This window comes from Corvus hawaiiensis, chromosome 1 (genome assembly GCF_020740725.1).
Source record: "Corvus hawaiiensis isolate bCorHaw1 chromosome 1, bCorHaw1.pri.cur, whole genome shotgun sequence".
Taxonomy (NCBI): Eukaryota; Metazoa; Chordata; class Aves; order Passeriformes; family Corvidae; genus Corvus; species Corvus hawaiiensis.
The window spans coordinates 89,474,066-89,495,117 of NC_063213.1; the positions used below are offsets into that span (position 1 = coordinate 89,474,066).

Genomic DNA, 21,052 nt, shown 5'->3' on the forward strand with positions numbered 1-21,052 from the left:
TTACACTGGTTTATGCCAAGAAAGTTGTTATAATATTATATATCATGTGTATAAAAAGCAGATAATTCAGGTAAAAACTGGAATGAAAGTATAGCTGACAACAATGTTAAAAATATGTCCATTCTTACATTAACATTTCACTTTAGTAACAGTCAAGTCTTTAAAATCATACCAGCTAGTAGCATTCATTCAGAAAAGTGGAGAATATCATATTTTTATTTGCAATATAAGAAGTCTTTCTTAATAGTTTCTATGACACTACAGTGTAGAACACATGTCCACCAAAGAAACAAGGTCATAACTAAATATCCAACAACTGAATTTGAAAGTTCCTTTATTAAATTTTTGAACTGCAGAAAGTTGCTTTATTAATATTCTCGTACACTCTTCTGTGCAAGTAGCTGTCACAGTTAAGAAAGAAGTCTCAGTTTTCTCAGTAAGAGTAAGGTATCCACTTTAATTTTAGTGCAGGAAATATTAGCACGAAGACAGTACATTCAGATTCTTTCCTTCCTTTTCCTCATGCAATTCAGAAAGCAAATAACCTAGGTTATCTCTCTTCCTAATTACATCAGCTTACATACTTTACATGCATGAACAATACATTAATCTTCTCCTCACCTTGTCTATAGTCTGCTCTCCTGTGCTCCTCTTTGGTTTTCCAACAGAGGAACAGGAGAAGTCACACTTATAAAATAGCCACTTTATCAGCTAATTGCCCCTTCTACAAGCAGCTTTCAACTGTTCCCATTAAGAATAAAAAATATGAAACTAACTCTTTCCATAAATTCAGACCAAACAGTTCCTACGCAAACTGTGGAAACTTTGTTTCAGGGAGAAGAAACATGATCAACCATTCATTAATGCAGAGTGGTTTAACTTTTACCACTATGCTCTTCTAAAAAACTCCCCTGTAGCAGCAGCTGGATACTTTTTTTATGATTTAAAAGGACCAGCTGCAGTACCAGCCGCAGCACACTGAAAAAAAATGACTGATGGAATGTTGATGCTTGGAAATAAATTACAGTCTATCTGCAAACAGCCCTTGTTAAAACAATTTATCCTGCCTTGTGGAAAGCAGAACTTTTGGGTTTATCTCCCACTGACAGCAATAACCTCAGCACCTTGTTGCTGCTGCCCCTTACAAGCTCTCCTTTATTCCTCCACCTCCAAAATGTTCATTCCCCTCACAATACTATGACATCTTCCCTATGCCTCTTAATTACCAAATCATCAAGAGGTATCAGATGCTAGGGTTTGTTCCAAGGTTTAGGTATTCCATCTGGCCAGTCAAAAGTAAGGCTCACTGCTGAACTGGCAGGCTAGAAAACAACAGATAACTGTAGAGTTACCTTTCTTCAATTTTCTCCCAGATTGTGCCAATTTAATATTTTGGGGATTTTTGCCCATCAAGTATGACTAAAAGCCATCTACAAATTGGAGCAGGAGGGTGGTAGGAGCACAGGGTAAGAATGATGGAGGGCTGAGGGTGAACACAGCAGGAGATCAAACTGTCTCAAAAAGGCAACTCTTCCTCTCCAGCCAAAATTATTTTTGCTGCCTTACTGGGGCAAGCTTCAAGTAAAAAACACTATTAGCTTTTACAAAAAGGAGTATCACAGGGCATGATGTCACCATATTTGACATACGATCAGAAACCAGACAGACAAACTGTGGGCAGGGAACAGAACCCCAGCCAGTGGTGGTACACCCAGGGAAATGCCCCTCCCATCACTTAAGTCTGGACATTTGATCCATCCATACGCAGGCAAAGCCAACAGATTTACGTTTCGTGTGTTCACTTTTTGTGTATTAAAATTTTGTCTTTAACTTCCCTCTCTCCCAAAGGAGCTTTCTTTTTGAAGTTGAACAGAAGCCAGTATTTCCTCCATAAGCCTTCATTTACAGTGGATACAAAGATTTTCAGACATATACACAGTTTTAACACAGAAGTGTTTTAAAATTTCCCTAGCCTACACACAGTCGACTTCATAAGCTTGGAGACTTTTCAGTTATGTTCCTTCATAAACATTCAAGTTTTTATAAATATTTTTTGGCTTTTTACCCTTCCATCTGAAACAAATCCCTTCTGGAAAAGGAAGGTAATTCTTCAGCAAGTATGCAGAAGGCTGGCTAAACTTCTCCAGTTCCAGCCATCACCAAACAGCCAAACTCCTTTCCTCAAAACCTAAGATTGGGATATGGCAATCTTAAACACAGTGTTTGTCAGTTGGGCCATTTTGATGATCTCCTCTTCAAGAAGCCTGATGATAATTACATTTCAATTTACTTCAAATATGCCAGTCTTCACTTTGCTCTTAAAGAAGTCTTGTCTCTCTCCCCTGACATATCCTAGTTTACCTTTTATGTAACAGTTTAATAAGTTGCTAAAACATAAAGAGACTCATTAAGTTATTCAAAACTACACTGAAATATCTTTAGTAAATTATGTCAAAAACTCACACGCAAAAGAAAATTCAAGACCTTACACCTTTTCTGGATACTCTCCAAGCACCAGTACAGTAAAATGAACATTCTCAGTCAGCTGACTTTGAGGTAATTTCCTTTTTTTAAAAATTTAAATACTTGAGTTACATGAAAAGTGATGATTTTTTGGAAAACACTGAGCTTCACTTTCAAACAGCCAGATCTCTAAGACATATGAAACCATGTATCAAAAGCTCCAAATTACTAGCAATTTCTACTATTTTGACTTCCTTCAGATACATTTCTCCACTCTCATTCTTGAATCATTACCATGTTCTTCTGCATAAAATTAATGATACACCCAACCACTAATTACATACCCAAACAAATGGAAGAAATGGAGAAATCACAAATCATGGAAACTTAAGCTGGTTTGCTACAACAATAATTGATGGGAGTTTTAAAGTAACAATTACCCAGCATTCTACAAGTGACAGATAAAGAAGCAGTCTCTTAGAATAATGAGAAATTCTTCTCGGGTTTGCTCCATAGAAACATACCACACAGCTCATCCCTGCCAACGGAAGCAGTTGTGAATCATAATTTCATTCACCTCTGCAATAAAAGATGGATTGGCTGTGAGAAAGTTGGTTTCAAATATTTTTACAGCCACAGAGTTGAAAATGTAGCTATGAAGATTGCAAAGTCAAACATTTGATTTGGAAATGAGTGCCTGATGTGCATGGTATTAACTCTTCTGCACAGAAGAGGTCATAAAGGAAGTCTGTTCACCTTAGAAACCACTCCATTGTGGATTCTTTGATTAAAAATGCTAGTGACCCAAACTAGCAGATTAGTACGAATTAGTGACCACAACTAACTGCTATTCAACTCTACTGCAAATAACATGGGGTATGCTAGAAAAAAAACACAAATAAAAGGCATTGTTTTCCTGGCAGAAGCCAAGATGTTTTATGAAGTTTTCCATACAGAGGAAAATATGATTAAAAAAGGAGTCCTTAGATGCCTCTCAAATATACATAACACCCGCAAAATATAGAGAAACCATTGTTTCAAGCTCTTAGAAGTTCTTACTGTGTTTGGGAAAGCACAATTTGGGGAGAATGAACAGTCATGATAGTCTAAAACTGCATAAGAAAGCTTCGATATGATCCAAAGCAAGAAAATGACATATTGTTGTACTTTCATGAATCAGATCCCAGTTGAGATTGGGTCAATTGGTTTCTTGCACACAGCAGATTTCAAGCATTAACTGCTTGCAGAAGAGTGATTTGTTTTCCTGGACATGGAAAGACAGAGTAAAAGCTGTGATTTGACAGCTCTGCAAGATCCAAAAGGAACTAAAAGAAAGAAACATGAGAAAGAAAGGAAAGAAAATAAATAATGTCTAATAACAAGGGGGTTGGTTTAACGGTTTTTATAGGGTTTCTTTTTTTAAAGATTTAACAAATTCAATATACAAGATTACTTTGTTTCCTGTGGGCATTGGTTACCGTAATTTTTTTTAAATTAACTACTGCAGGTATAAAGATTTTATGATTTAGAACTGCAGTGCAAAATTAGATATAGGATTTGACAAGTATATTTGGCTAGAGAAAAAAAGTTTTTTGCTGAGTCTGCATACACAATGTATTAATTACTTTAAAATGTTTAACCAGCTCTGTTTGCTCACTAGACTCCTAGAATTCTTCATGGTTTTTTAACACTTTTTTTCATTTGATGACATGACACCACAGCAGAATAATGTGAATAATATTATGAAATAGCATTTGAATTCGTAATAGCAAAAAAAAAAAAAAAAAAAAAAAAAAGGCTGTACCACACATCCTTCAAATATCCAAGTTAAGATTTTCCTCGGATGCTCTTGTGCACCATATTTAAGTATCTATCTTCCAACTGCACTTTTACAGAGTTGATGGATTGTTTAATATTTTCTGCAGGAGTCTGTTAGTGTTACTGGACAGTCACAGTACCCATGCTTTTTTCTTCAACATTTTGTACAGCCAAGTAGTATTTTAACTACCAACACATAACTTCAGACTTGGTAAAATATTAATGCAGCTCCCAGCAATTCAATGAATCTATTCACAGCCAAACACCAAATACAAATTTTAGAGCACAAAAAACCTATGCTGAACACTACTTTTTCTAAAGCTATACTAAGAATAATTTTAAGCTCTCATCACATTAGTTGTTTTGAAGGCTAGATTATCATTTACTTCTGGAACTCTGCGTAGCCTAAGCTGTCCTTAAGGATGATGTTGATCTATACTTTGAATATATACTATATATAGTATAGTATATATTCAAAGTATATATACTATACACTATAATTTGAAACTGTTTTATTCCAATGTTCATAAAACCTGTGATACCATATGTAAAACCAATTTGATGCTGAAAAAAAAAAAAGCCCCAATCAACTAAAACATTTTTGATAAGTATGCCATCTAACATAGCAGCCCCACTCTGTTCTGTTTTAGCAGGGAACTTGACAAAGAATGAAGAATTCCTGAGCACCCTTCCTGTCACATTATTCTCCCTGTTCACTTCAGTGCCCAAATAAACCACAGCAGAAGCTGAAGGAAAGGGACCACCGAGCAGCTTGGAGTTGTTGTTTCACAACTATATCAGACCACATTTTCAAAAGGTTACCAGGCTGCTCTTCTAAGAGGTCAGATAATCAGATTAAAGCTAAGGCTCAAGCAAATGTACGTTTAACTTACTGGACTTTCCCATCATATTTGTAACCCTTCTTATACACCCACAGCACTGGAGCAAGGAACAAGTCCCGATAAGAATCTAAAGGCCTTTCAAAGACTGTAAGAAGGTACAAAGAGTGTATTTTTAACCTGCATTAAGGCTCCTGGAGGTGGTAATGTGCTTCCCTACTCCCTAAAGTTATTGAACAACTTCACATTTTTCAATGCCATTTCTGAGACTTTCAGATCACAAAAATAAACCACAAAATCAAATATTTAGAAACGTCAGCCTGAAAAAGTTCTTCAACTTTATAACCATTCTTTGCAGGCAGAGGACCTTAAGGGGTGAGTTCTTTTTTCTTGAAATATGTATTTCAAATAAATGTATTTAATCATAGCACCTCTGCTGCACATTAGGAAGCTTAATATTTGTTGTATGATGTGTACATGTCCACACTATCTTCAGAATTTGAAAACTGAAAACAAAACAAGTTTACTAAACTATTACTAATTTAAGTACCTACCTTTCTTAAACCTCTGATCAGCAAGTCCTGAAGAAAAAATTGCAAGAGTATATTGGAAAATGGAAGAACAAAGTTACACACTGCCAGCAGGAGTAGGGGCTTTCTTTTCTATTCTAAGTAGAGCTGTTATTCAGGTATCTCTTTGGGACAGGACTGCTCTGGTGTGCTGTCTTCAACCGTTTTTCAGAGATAAAGATAGCAGACATTTGATTCATTCACATGACACTACAGACAGTAGAGTTTAAAACCACAAAGTGATCTAAAAAAAACCAAGTTACATGAAAATGCATACTTAACTTCTTTATGGCAAACTCACAGACTGGACATCCAAAGTAATATTCCAATCAGGCGAAACTGAAGTAATTCCTTACAGAAGTATTGTCTGGAAACAATAGTCAAAGCTGGGGTTTGCACCTAAAATTAGGTTTCAGCTTCTGTGTTTGAAAAGTGTATCAATCCCAATTACCCCGAGTACATAAGAAACTGAAAATTAAATAAATCCATTAGTTTAATTTTAACCTAAATGAGTCCTTAAAGATACTTTAAAAGTGCTCCATCAGTGAATGTTCTCAACTGAATGTATTTAACGCAGAAACATAATGAACAGGATATGCACATAAGAGCCTGGGCTGTTCTTAATGCTAAATTATTCATAGTGGTAATCAAACTGATGAATGTCACCGAGTGAAAAGACAATTTGATCAATCTTATTTTTTCATCCACAACTAACATGCATTTGGACCATCAGAAGATTTGGAGGCCTATCGTACATGTGGTTTGTTTTCTTTATTTTTAAAAAGTAACACCTAGAAAAGTTAAGAACTGACCTCGTGAAATTGCATCTACTTGTTAGCCACTTTTGGTTGGGGTGAGAGACAGCTTTATACTTGATCTTAGTCCTTTCCCACCCTGGCCATGGTAGTTAAAGTCATTTTTGAACACTGTTGTGGAGACACCTGGTCAAGGGAGGGGATTGTCCCTCTCTTCTCTGCACAGGGCAGCCTCACCTTGAACATTGTGTGCAGTTTTGGGCGCCACAGTATGGGAAAGACATTAAACTATTAGAGAATGTCCAAAGGAAGGCAACAAAGATGGTGAAGAGCCTTGAGGGGAAGCTGAATGAGGAGTGGCTGAGGTCACTTGGTCTGTTCAGCCTGGAGAAGAGGAGACTGAGGGGAGACCTCCTTGCAGCTACAACTTCCTCATGAGGTGAAGAGGAAAAGCAGGCACTGATCTCTTCTCTGTGGTGACCACAACAGGACCCGAGGGAATGGCCTGAAGTTGTGTCAGGGGAGGTTTAGGTTGGATATCAGGAAAAGGTTCTTGACACAGAGAGTGGTCAGGCACTGGAAGTGCCTGGGATCCCCTGGGGAGTGGTCACAGCACCAAGCCTGACAAGGTTCAGGAAGAGTTTGGACACTGCTCTCAGGCACATGGTGTGACTCTTGGGGATGGTCCTGTGCAGGGGCAGGAGTTGGACTTAAAGATCCTTGTGGGTCCCTTCCAACTCAGCATATCCTGTGATTCAGACCAATACTAAATACCTCTTTGTCTTTATAGACATCCATGGTAATTTGATCAATTTTTCATTCTGTTTTTCAGTCAGCTTCACCATGCAGGTATGTAATAAGCACTTTCAAATCTCTCTATATATACCGACAATTGATTCCAACCTGTTACCAGTATTTCCATCCCCTGGTCTGTTCCTCACAGATATCTGAAAAACAAACAAAAAAACCCAAAACAAAACAAACAAAACAAAACACCAAAGCTTTTTTAGAAAAAAAAGCAAAACCAAAAGTCCAACACCAAAACTTGTTTCCCTCTCCCTGGAAGAATCCTGACATTATCACTTTCCCTTTAATTTTCAGCATAATTCTGGTTATCAATATGCAATAAAGCACTGCCAGCATACTGAGTGTAGGTTTAAAAGGCATGAAAAAGAGAGAAGATAAAAATGACCCATGGCTATGGAAAAATAAATAGATTGGGATTCAAGTTCTTCAGGTTCTGTTGGCCTTTGTCATGTGATGCCTGTAAAATCAGACCAGTATTCCTGCCTCCTGTCGAGCTACTTATTGTGAGATATTTATGCGCGCTGTTATTATCATCATTCCTGTGGCTGACAGGAAGCACCAGCTGAAACTCCGGAGTCTATTCTAATGCACTGTAAAAATAAAAAGTCAAAGAACATGACATACCCTCTCTCTTGCCTGTAAGAAGTTTTCACAAGCAACTTAGATACTGAATATCATCCTGACTCAATTGTTCCACATAACCAGGATGACAAATTTTGTTGTATGACTTTATTTACACCTCGGGAACTCTGTTACAGGAAGATATATTGGAACTCAACGTGAAAATAGTACTGAATCCCATTACAAAGAAATATTATTTGTACAAAAAAGGCTAAGAGCTCATCTACAGTAGGAAATCCCATCAAAAAAATATAATTCCTAGAGATTCTACCACAGGCACATCTTAACCAATCTTAGTACTAGTGAAAACAAAGTAAACTTTTCCAAAAAATTTACAATATAACACTGGCTTGCAATTTACAGGACCAAGTCTTATAAAGCAAGATGAGAATTAAGCAACAAAAGAGCAGTTCACACATTCTGCCTCCAAAGGATGCTAATGGTCTATCAACTAGACAGCAAAACACTGAACCGGCTTATCTTTTGGATAAGTTTTCTAACAGAGTAAAGTTTCTAGAAGTTGATACCAGCATGGCACAAGAAGAAAAAAAAAAGTATGAGAACATTTCCCACCTTAATTAAGAATGAATTTCACACCAGCTGTACATGAGCTTGTCCCAGAGTCTGAACTACCACAGCAGCAAACTGCTGCTGCTTTATACTGTTCTTCTTTGCAGTACCTTCTCACAGGAGAACAAACACAAATGTCTTGAGGACCATCAGATTACACAGAACAGCAACACAACATAAGCAGTGCTCAAATCCCTACCGGAATATTTCTCTTAAACGCTGGTCAGCCAATAGAGGAGCAACTCACGAGCTGAAACTATCAATGAGAGTTGCTGTGGTCATTAAACGCTGATTCCAATGGAAACGCACCATTATGAAGCTCTTCCTCTTGAGGATAACTTTTTAATTCCAAGGAAATGAAACTGACAACTCCAATATGAAAATGAAATACTTTGGGAAAAAGAAAAAAAAAAGTCAAGCTCCACACCACAGTTACCTACTGCTTAAAGGAAGGAGGAAGAAAAAAAAAAAAGCAATGCCGTGGCAAGGTTTTTTAATATTTCAAAATAAAGCCCTGGATCACAAAAGCAAGGTTGGTAACTGGTATCAAAAGACAGTCTACAGAGACTAGCTTGCCAAGGGTACCTTTTCTAAACTAACCAAGTCTCCAAGCACATTGGCTTTCAGTGACAACTGAGGTTACGAGCTAAACACACCTTTTCCATGTTGACTGTTCAGTTCTATTGGTCAAAGAATGCAGGAATCAAAATCACTTTTCCTACAAGGAACTACAAACCATCACTCAGTAACATGCACAATCCGGGGCTTTAGAATTCAAGCTAATTGTCTTTTGTGGGTTATAAAAACACATTTATGTGAACCCAATGATAAGAATGCCTCCATGAGTTGGAAATTACTACAACAGCACATGCATGAAATCATTTATGCAGTGCTCAAAGTCACAGGCTTCCAATTTAGCCAAAAGTAAATGACCCTAAAGAACCTTCATATTTCATAGTGCAAAACCGTATTTAAGTAACCAAAAAGTGAATAATAGAGCAGTTAGCCTGCTCTTTAATACATTAGCTAAAAGTATATCAATTCCATTGATTTTTACGATGGGCTGATTTCACATAATGGATTAAGCTCTCTAGAAAGACTGTAAAGGGGAAAAATGCTTTGCCAGAGTTAGTGGAAGATGGTGTCAAAGTGCTTTTATGACAAACATGCAGTTAAAACATTTTATTTGGAGATGCTAAATTTAGAGTTCTTCTGTCAGGAATAGACCTGGTGCTAACAGTTGAGTAAAAGCCATGATTTCAACACTACAGATATAACTGAAATACTGAAAATATATTTTCCTTCAAATATTTTATTCCTAGCTAAGAAACAGGAAGTTTGAACTAGGAATATGTAATCAAATTTCAACATGGCAAAAGGTTAGCAGCAGGATGCTTCAAGTATCAAAGCTAGCAACATTTAAAGGCACTAATTAATGAGCTGAAAAAGAAAGTAGAAAAGTTAATAGTCATAGATTTGTCAAGTACATAAAACCAAAAATATAACCAACTGCAAGCTAATCAACCATGATGTACAGATAATATACTGGCAGATAAAAGTCAATGTTAATAAATGCAGAAGAAGTTTCACTGAAATTTAAATAATTACTAGTATGGTTAGCAACCTCCTAAGTTAAGTAGGCCTAGTACAAACAAGAGGATTACAAGCATCCCTGTGGAACTTGGGGAAGATCTCTGCTCAATATGAGAACATTGCTGCTGATAATTAAAAGTATCAAGATTCAAAAGCAGCAGTGGCAAGCACTAGCACAACTGCCTTCATATAAAACTAGTGCTTCATTCTTAATGATGACCTGAAAAAGGCTGCTGCAGCATTAGATTAGATAAAGAATTAGAAATTAAACAGAAAAGTTCAGAGGACAAAGCATGAAAAAACACGGTTATAAGAAGACTAAATGTTAACAGAAGGGAAATAATTTACACCTCAAAAATTAAGATGCTGCTCAGTGAAAGCAGGAAGTATACAGTCCAGAGATACACTTTTTTGATACAATGCATAATTGAATATTCACTTATCTCTAGCACAACTTTATAATAAAGAATCTGTCAATATTCAAATAGGACAGAAAAAATTGACTGGGATGAAGAACATTCCATGTAATGATCCAAGTCTACTTCCATTAAGCATTGGGTGCAAGACCCATACCATAACAGAAGTATCCAACACTTGCCTTCTTTAACACTTCTTATATCTGTCATGAGCTAATCAACCAGATGAACTCCAGATAAACTCCAGCATCACAAAATTTCAATACTAAAATCGCCATGTTGACCCTTCAAAGGAGGAGAGGGGCACCAAAACCACCTCCTTCCAAACAAACTTTAAAAATCAAGATCCTGAAGAGCAACACTGGAATGCAAAAGATCCACTATAACTTGGCCTGAAGGACAGCACCACATATTTCCAGATTTTGGTTATAATTTAAGACAGATAAAAGAACTCCAAAATTCTTAATAAGGTGATTGGTTAAGTATGAAACAGCACCATTTTAAACAGCACCACTACAACTATTAAAAAGTATTTTAATGCATCTTACACACAAAAATAATTTTATTTGAATTTGTAGGCTATTCCTTTTCTTTATAAGCACTGAAAGCTCCCAATACAGCTCAACTTGAATCTAGAGATGGTCCCTGTACTTCCATGAGAAGACACTTAAAGACACAGGCTGGGGAAGACTGTAGAGCCAAAGACCATACCATTTTGGTCCTGTGAATCAAACTTTTGTGCTACATGGACAGTCTGATACCATGCGCACTAAAACGAAAAAAAAAAATCACTAAAAATATAAAATGTAAAATCTGTCAAGAGTCTCTAGTCTCTTGAACAAAACATGATGTAAATTGCATTCAAAGGAGCTAAGTATTTGGAAGTAACTTATTTTTAGATGAGTGTCTCTGGAGCTACTTTTTTTCATAGCCCAAAGATTACACACTTTTTGTGATAGAAAAAATAAAAATATTTAACAAGTTTATAGCTAACATACAGGTTATCAACACATATGCAAGAAAGAAAGGACAGCAGGATACTATTTCCCTACAGCAGCAATTTGGCATTGAAATTTATTCCAAATTACTTCCATTCTTTTTCTGTAAAACTTATTCCTAACTCATTTGAACAAATCCACTCTGAAATGATGAGGGGGGAGGAATAAATCTTTGTATAAAAGTGAAACAGTACCACCTCACCATTAGGCTATGAAACGACTGTCACATGGTATTTTTAAAGCTTTTTCATGACTTTCGTTAGTGTCTTTGAATTGCCCTAGTCCTATAAGAACAAGGTACATGAGGAATAAGGTATACTCATTCAATGCAGCTTACGATTCTGAACAGACAGACATCATCCAGTAATAGTCCAAGTGCTGTCCTTATCACCTTGATCTCAAGGGTGGCTTGTATGTGGTGTCCTTGCCAAGTAACATCTGTATCATTTTTCTGAAGATGACCATGCTGCCACAATTTCCCTACTGACCATAATTGTCTCAGGCTTACATTCGTGTTTCACAGGTAAGCCTGAGAAAATGCAGCAAACAAATTCAAAGTGCTAGCAATACCACTCAAAAAAAAAGGCCAGCATCACAATTCCAAGTCACAGAAAACGATGAAGCTGGCACTAGAAAGTGAAGTGCTTTCTTCCAGATAAGTAATCCTTTGTATTCACAAGAAAAACGAATTCTGTGGTGTTCCAAGTGTTCAGGGTAGCATGATCTTTACAAACGAGTGAAGTTGAGAGCAGCAATGCATAATAATACATGGTTAGTTACATAGTTTTGGTTTGCACAGCTGTTGGCTATGTTCGTTTACTGTTCATCTAGTGCCAACACCATTTATATAAACAGAAGAGGCTGTTTCACTCCTGTTCATCGCCATAAAAGTTATTTCTCTCAGCAGCTGCTGCACAAAAATCAGTTTCTATTTCAGTATCTCACGCTCTAAGTTCACGAAGTGGCAGGTTCCAGAATCCACTAAAAACAAGTGTGACCTAAAGAAACTTGCCCATACTTAATAATAAACGGGGAGCGGAGGTGGAGGGGGCAGAAGACAGGCACTTCTGCTTTCCTAGAGTGGAAGGAGGTAGTAACCCTCTGTTAACACGGCTAAAGACACAGGAAAACCAAGTTCCATTAGGCAACCACTCAGAATGAGAGCTTCCCCGACTCTCTTCAGCTTTATGAATTAAAATGCAATAAAATAAGGCTGATCCGGAGCCCAGCAGATAAAATAAACTCTAGAATATTAGTCACATGTTACGTAATAAACATCAACTGAACGAACTTGATGTGACAGCGGTGAAGAGGTAGAGCCGGGGATGCAGCCCTGGTACTCCCCCCTGCACACACACACACGGCCACGCTGCCGGAGGCTGCTGACACACAGCAGCTCCCGACCCCTGGAAGCAGCAACAGGACGTCCCCAGCCCCACGACCCTTTCCCCGGCACGAGCACCTCGGGAAGGCGCCGGAAGGCAGCCGCAGGCTGTGTGTGCCCGTCCGCCCCGCCGCCTGCCCCCGAGCGGGCACCGCGGCGGGGTCACCCCGCTCGGAGGAAGCGGCGGCTCCTCAGCAAGCGGCCGGAGAGGGAAGAAGCCCGGCACTGCCTGAACTTGGCGCTTCCCTTCCCCCGAGCCCCAGCACGGCTGGGAGCGGGGCGGGGGGAAGCGGAACCCGAGGCGCCCGGAGCCCACACTCACCTCGGCCCTCCTCTCCGTCGCTGCCGAGCGGACGTCGGGGCGAGGCGAGGAGCGCCGCCAGCCCCGCCGCTGCCGCGCCTGTCACCGGGCGCCCGAGCAGGAGAGTCCCGCAGGGTAAATCCTCCGGGCGGCGGCGGGGACGAGCCGCGCTCCACCCGCTCGTCGCGGCGGCCGCTGCCTCGCACCAAGTTGAGGCGCGGCCGCCGCTGCCGCTGCGCCGCCGGCGGCTGCCGCTACAGCCACGGGGAGCCGGCGCCTCCGCTCGCCGCCTCGCTCCGCGGCCGGGGAAGCAGCGCTGCACCGCCGCCGCCGCCGCCTCGGCCCCCCTCTTCTTGCGGCTGCCGGGAGCCGCGCTCCGGGCGCAGCGGCGTGGTCACACGGAGCCCCGCGGAGCAGCCGCCGCCGCCGCCGCCTCCCTCGGCGCCTCGGAGCCCGCAGCTGCAGCCCCCCGGCGGCGCCCGCTCCGCATGCCCCGCGCTCCGCCGCTCCCGCTGCTGCCGCCGGCGGCAGCGCCCCCACCCGCTCTCCCGCGCACCACCGCTGCCGCCCGAGCCCCGCTCAGCGCCGCGTCTCCATCGCCGGCGGCGGCGGCGGCGGCGGCGGCGCGGGGAGGCGGGATCAGGGAAGGGGCGGTGACCGCCCCTCGCGGCCCCGCTCCGCCCCGCCGCTGCCCCGGATGTGCGGGGGTCGCCGTGGCGGGGATGTCGCTGCACGGGGCGCTGTCTCGGGCGTGCGGATGCCCGCCGCGGGAACCGCCGCCCGCCCCGGTGCAGCAAAGCCGGCGGTCGCCGCTGCCCTCGGTGCCCGCGGGTCCCCGGGCGAGGGCGGCTGCCGGCTTTGGCGGGTTCTAGTGCAACACGTATCGACCCGGGGGTCCCTGGCTGAGGGGGCCGCGCGGTGCTTCGAGCGCGGCCCTGCGGGCTGTGGGTGCGTGGCTGCCAGCCGGGTTGCGGCTCTCCGTGGTGTGCAGCGTTTGCAGCCGGTGAGCAGGTGTGGTGTTTTCCTGTGTCATCCCTGATGCGCTGGCACCTGCTGCACCCGCGCTTACGTGTGCTTTAAAAGTAGGTCTGGTCGGTGGGGACGAGCGAGGACCGCGTGGCACCGTCTTGTCCTTCCTACGCCTTGTGATGGGGGTCAGCAGCAGCTCCCAGCTCCTTGCTGGGCCCACGGTTGGCTTTGGCATAGCTTGTGTGCCGTCAACGTGGTGCGCCGACAGCGCTGTTGGGACGCATAGCTGAAACACGTTGCATTGGGTCATGAGGTTGAAAAAAGCCTCTTCTTAGCAGTGGCCCCTGGGCAAGGAAGCATCAAAATGTTACGTATGTGCCCTAGAACCACATTTGTGTACTAAGATTATTCAGTACAACCAGACAATTACTTCACACACACACACTCCAAGATATATTCTGACACTTGAATTCTGTGAAGTGTTTTATCTTCTCCCTAATCTTAAATTCAGCTTTTTAAAGTTTATAGATCAAAGTTTGTATGTCCCCTTTAGAAAGTCTAACTCACAAAGTTTCAGCGAGAAAACGTTGGGTTTCCTTGACGAGTGAATCTTAAGTCTCTGAAATGATGTATAACTTTAAAGAGGTATTTGTTTACAGAACCCAAAAACCATGCTGTGCTCATTATAAACATTTTCAACAAGTTTCTTGGCAGAAACCCTATATTCAAAATAGAACTTAAACAGGGAAAGGAAAAAAAGTGTGCAAAGTTAGGTGAATGCTGAACACATGTCATACTGATGCCTCACAATTTTGTGGGGAATTTTGCTGGTGCTTCCATTTATTTCTCTCTTTAAAGATCTTTCTGTTCAGTCACTGACTGGTTCCAGCCCTTTATCCACAACAGAACTTGAAGTTACCCTATGGTGTTTTTATTTTATTTAACCCTACGAGCGATTTTTTTTAAATTTTCTTTGCAACATCTGCAGGTGCTACTTGCTCTTGCTGCCCTCCAAAGTAACTTAGGCTTTTTTAGAGGCATTTAGGTTTTCCAGCCACTCATTTGGGATGCTTTTTCTTCAGACAAAACCAGCGAGTTCAGAACCCTCATGTACCCACACAGATCCACTGAGGATGAGTACTTAGTTTGCGAGGTAGCATACAGGACCCTGTTTATCCATATATTTTGATGCATATTTTGAAGCTCTTTCAGGCCCAGCCTCTTTAAGGAGAGTGCAGGCAGCAGCATGGTGGTTCTGCTTGAAATCCATCTGCCTGTTCTCCCCTCACTGGGGAAGAGTCAAAAGTGCAGGATAGATTCCTGAGAAGACATCTAGCCAGGGTGCACTGAGGATTAGACTAAAAGGGGATTTGGCTAATATTGACTGAAATAGTTTGAATTTAAAAAAAAAATATTTTGGAAAATGCCTAAAGGTGTAGTCAGGTGACAGAGTAAACATTCCTGTGAAAATACCAAGGTAGCCAATGCATAAACAGTAGGACAAGGGGGCATTCTTTGCCCAGTGGAGGGCTCTCACATATGTTCACCTTCAGTGAGCTGAATGGGATTCCTTGTGTGCTTAAACAACTTAAATGTTTGAGCTTTGCTGTATTGCTCAGCTGATACATCCACCAGGGAGTGTGCACTGTGACAGGTAGCTTCCCTGTGAGAGGCAATGCACACAGGAGCTGTCGAGCTGCCTTCACTCAGCATTTATAGGCTGGGCTCTAAATATGTGTGCGCTTATACCCAGGCAGATAACACAAGAAGTATCAGGCTTTTCTATGCAAAAAAGAAACCAAAACAAAAGTGTGTTTTATATTTACACTAAATTTTTTTTAAGTGATCTATTGTATGCAAGCAGCTTAACACTTTTTCTGTTATGATTGATGATGCCATAGGATGTATCCCAAGTGCCTCTGGTGGAATGTCTTTATGACACCTCAATTATCTATTCTATTGCATTGCAGCCAAGTCCAGGAAACTCACTTAGCAAAAATGTTATTAATTTCATGAAAAGAAAAAGTCAGTGTGAGATGTCTAGATACAGCCAAAGACACTTTAAGAAATGACATGAGTTCACTAAACTCTGTAAATAAAAATATATAATTTAGGAGTAAGTGAACTTTCAAAAATATAGTTTATAATTTAAGGACTGATTTTATGGTATTTGTATTTAGAGAATTATACTGAGATTCAGGTTTATGGATTGTTGAGCACTACTAAGTCAACTTTGTAAAATTACTATTGGAGGGATGTTTTACAACATGTACATCTTTAAGGCATGAGAACAAATAAATACTTTTAAAAATCTTTGTGTGGTCTGTAATTATAGTCAGTGCTAGCCTTTTGATTTCATGAGACTCTCAAATTCTTCTAACATACATGTTGCACAATTGCCTGGAGGGAAGCAAGAAAAAACTTCGAGTATTTTTCTTACTTTGGTTATGTGTTTACCCAAGCTGCACCACTCCTCCTCCCAGAACCCCATGAAATACCAGGTCTAAGGAAAACAGTAGAGGAGAACCTCCTGTGTAATTTGTACTACAGCAGGCACTAATGGGCACAGTTCCCTGCATAGGTAGGTCTCCATCCTACATCTGGAGCCCACCTACAGCTGCAGAGAGGTGAATTGACCATGACAAATGCCAAAGCTGCCAGATGAGGAACTGAAGTTCAGGCTACCTACAAGATAAATGGAAGCATCAGTGACTAGACCCCATAGGCAAGGTACATGTAACTATAATTCACATCAGCAGCATGACTTAGTGTCCTGAGGACAACAGCCAGGAGTAGCCTTGCCAAAGAACCCCCACAGAACTGGGATTAAAATACTCCCCAGCTGAAGGAGGTCACAGTGTCAGGGTTTTGCAGTTTGCTGCATCTGAGGCAGCAGCTCATTTGAACTGCAAATGGGCAGTACCTTAGTGGAGGTCATTTTGCACTCATTCAGTATTTAGATGGTACTTAGAAATCTTAGAAATAAAAAGTATACTTATGTGCCAGATAGAGTCCGCTTTGTCAAAAGGAAGAAATATGTAAATACTGTCTGCACATCAAATTTGGGGAAGTGTTTGTCTCACCAGAGCTAATTGCCAATGAGGAAATTGCCATTTATTGTTGAGGTTGGTACAAAGGGTGTCATTAACTAACTTTATTACAGCAAAAGTTGAACTGTATTTGCATTATTTCCATCGCATCGTCTTTGCTATACAAGCTGTCTGAAATAGCTGTTCCTGGAACGTCTCCAACAAAGCATTCTCTTCGGGGCTACTAACTGCAAATAAGATTAAACTTTAATATGCCTGGTAATCAGTTGTCTTTTAAAGAGTGCAGTCTGATTTCTTATGGTCAGTTGGGATCCCACATATCCTCGTCTCCTCTGTTTTTCAATTTGCTGCTTTCAATAACCCAAAAAGGCAATTTGCCAACAGATGTCCTTTCACCACTTTTCCTGAAATGGAGCACCATCTGAGAGGCAGTCATACACAGCTTCTACTCTAGAATCCCAGGCTTCTGTCTTTTCAATGCAACCTCTTTTTTTTTTTCCCCCTTGAGCCTTGGGAAGAACAAAGTGCTTTATGCCCTTCATTTGTTCCCATGACATGCAGTGAATAAAGGTGGGTTAAAGCTCCTTTGCTCAAAACTGAACAACAGGAGCAAGTAATCACTCTATTCCTCACTCAGATCTTTGATTTGCTCCAAAAGAACTGTGGCTGTACTGAATGGATTTTTCTTGATATCAATTAAAACACCCTTTGGGGCAAATGGCAAAAAGAAAGAGCACCACAAGAACTTGTCTGTCTTTCATGAACCCAGTCCTACCTCCCAGCTGATCTGATCTCACCCGACTTTTAAGGATGGAAGGAGGGAACAGCTGGGTTTCTGCTGATACCCAGATGGAAGGTAAGAACACCATCTCACCTCCCAAGGTGAGGAGTACAAAGGTCCCAGCACTCTCACTTCCCATGAATGCTCCCTGAGCCGATGAGTGGAAAGCCCTTGTCTGATTTGCTCCTTTGCTGGGAAGGACTAAAGGGAGAACAGGTCTCCTTCACAGCACCCTTCCCCCTATATTGGACTGGCACTAGGATGCTGTCCTTTACCTGAGGAGAAAATTAAGGACAGAAAAACAGTGAGACCGGACCTGCAAGACTGGACTGTGTAAGCCTAGCCCTAAAGACATCATGTGGGTTTGACAGCCTAATAATTATTGAATTACTTGGCATCCCGTGCAAGCTGCATAGCAGCCACAAGGTGCTACTGACATCTATGCTGCAATACTGTACCATGGAAGGGTCGGAAGTTGCAGGAGACCATGAATCATTAAGCAAAGCTTTTCATAAAAGAGCATGCTGTAGGTGACTTTGCCAGGTTTTTTCCAATATTCCTAAAATTCATCTTGACTGATACTATACTTTTCCTATTGGGCCTACTGGAGGAAACCACCAGAGACTAACAAATTCAGACTTAGTTCCCCATTGGGGGATAGTTTCTCAAATCTCAGTCCTTAATATTTTTTTTTCTTAACTCTCCCATTGAACAGGTTGCCCAGAGCAGTTGTGGAGTCTCCCTTACTGGAGATATTCAAGAACTGTCTGGACACAATCCTGTGCCATGTGCTCTAGGACGACCCTGCTTGAGCAGGGAGGTCAGATGAGACAACTCACTGGGATCCCTTCCAACCAAACCCATTCTGTGCTGAAAACAAGCTTTCACACAGCATCAGAGCATATCAGTATATTCATCAATTTGGTTGTCAGAGGTCCAAAAGGATTTAAACCAAGCTGGCCAAAGTAGGAGGTTGCTCCTAGATATAAACATTTCAAAGAATGTGAACACCAGTTTTCAAAACGTTAAAAGGTTTTGGCAGGTATGAAAGTGCTTCCATTAAACCTGGAACATATTCATCACTCTTACACAGTCTGTTGTTATTCCATGTGTGATAATTTGTTTTGATACTTACAAATAAGTCCTGTAACATGAAAAAAAAGGCAAGTGCTGTGTTTCTAGGACATTTCTGTCACAGCAATGTTTCAATATATTACAAAACACTTAATCCACAGCTACAAAATGTGGATGTTCAAGAGACAAAAGAAAAATAACTATTACATTTCATTCAAATATACATGCGACCAAAAGGACTGAAGATTTATCACAAACAGCTCCAGCCTTTACCAAGTGGTCCCATTCTGCAAGAAATATGAATGTGCTTTCTCCCAAGAAAAATGGAGCCAGCCTGAGGGCAACATAAAGGTATAGTAAGCTTCTAAAAGATGAAGTCTCTATTTTATTTTTTACCATAATAATTTTATGTTATGGATAAACAAAGACAAGACATAATTTTATGCAGCCCTTTGAAAGTTCATAAGCCTGGCTAAAGCAACTTTTCACGAGCAGCCTTAAAAAACAACAGTAAAACTAGCAACTAATATGTTTGCCTGATACACTGTCATGTCTACAGGATAGTAAGGTCTGTCTAACACTACCAGCTCTCCCTGCAGATGGGATCCCAGTGTTCCTATTTCAGCAGGATGTTTTTGTCACTGACTTAAAAATAATAAGCGATTAAAGCGAGAGCAGATACTAAGTGTTTTCACATAAAAGCCTGTCACAGATTTCTCACCCAAATGTTTCCATCTATCCTTCACTATTTACCATCACTGTTCACACAGTGGGTCAGCAGTATAATTTTTTGCCAAAAGTGAAACAAGGCAATTTTGTAGGGGATGCTGGAGGCCACTTGGAAACCAATTGCTTGAAGGAGAAGGTACCTTCTGAAAAGGGACTGTAAAAGTGGCACCCGAGGCTTCAACTTTGTACCTCGATGGCTTCTTTAATAAATAGGCTCTGTTTATCACATACAGAAGAGCAAAGAAGAGGAAATGGGCTTCCCACAGACAGGTCTGCAAGGCGAAGTTACCGTCTGCTTCACACATCATAGATTAAGCAGAATAAAAAGGCTGAATTCATCAGTGTAGAGATACACTGCATCATTAAATTATGCCTTCAGTGACAACTAAATAGTCCATTTGCCTTCAGCAGGTTTCTAGTGGAGGCAATGACTGGAACTTAATAAACAGTTGTGTTAGAAAAACACTATTTGTTATATATATGGCCTGTTAAGCACAAGGAACAGATGAAAGCAGGAACATTTCTTTTTTTTTTTGTTACAAGCATCAGAAGAAATACTGGCAGATAAAGAAATCGGACTGATGTGATAAAAATATACTACTTACCACTCACTTTCCAGGTAGAATAAGCCTTTAAGATGTATTTGGTAAGTTTTCCTTACCTGGTAATTCTGGTATTCCTAAAGTGTGCATTAAGTAGCATTCCAACATGTTATTTTCAGTCAAAATACTCCACCCCTAATCTAGATTCCAGTTTGATTTCCCAACTGGGTTTTTAAAATGATTAACATCCACAGCAATTCAATTGTTTAATTATATTTACCATTTACCTAAATGGCATTGCAAGTGTGCTACACCTGCATCAATGAATGGTTTGGGATAGACCAAAGGTGTGTCTAACTTCATATCCTCTCTCTGACATCTCACAAAATGAGTACCCTGGAAAAGATTACGAGGGCCACTACAAACACATGGTGACACCTCCCCAGCTTCCAGCTGAACTTGGGTTTCCTTCCTCTTTTCAATACAAAGGTGATTTGTACTTCACTTGTTTTCTACAACTTGTAGGAGTCTGCAGAGGCAATAACCCTGAAGATGATCCTTAGCTAGGTCTCTCCTGAAGTACATGCCTAATTGAAATGTACTGACAATATGCAATTGCTGCAGGTGAGCTTTGTAGACAAGCAAGCTGCTGGCAAAAGCAAAAGGCAAACATCACCTCTATGTCTTAATTCAGTTTCTCCATTATGATCATTCCTAGACCATGGGAATTCACATACCTTCCCTAGGGGGTTGATTTCTGGAAACAGTGGATG

At 40.9% G+C, this 21,052-nt stretch overlaps 1 protein-coding gene across 2 annotated transcripts in view; it reads right to left on the reverse strand.

Annotated features, from left to right (window-relative positions):
- Positions 1–13,374, reverse strand: part of GALNT1 (polypeptide N-acetylgalactosaminyltransferase 1) — an 87,191-nt gene extending 73,817 nt beyond the window's left edge. For both annotated transcript variants that reach the window (XM_048313045.1, XM_048313037.1), the window contains exon 1: positions 13,156–13,374. The gene's annotated coding sequence lies outside the window, so the exon portion shown is untranslated. The remainder of the gene's footprint in view (positions 1–13,155) is intronic.
- Positions 13,375–21,052: the final 7,678 nt, after the last annotated feature.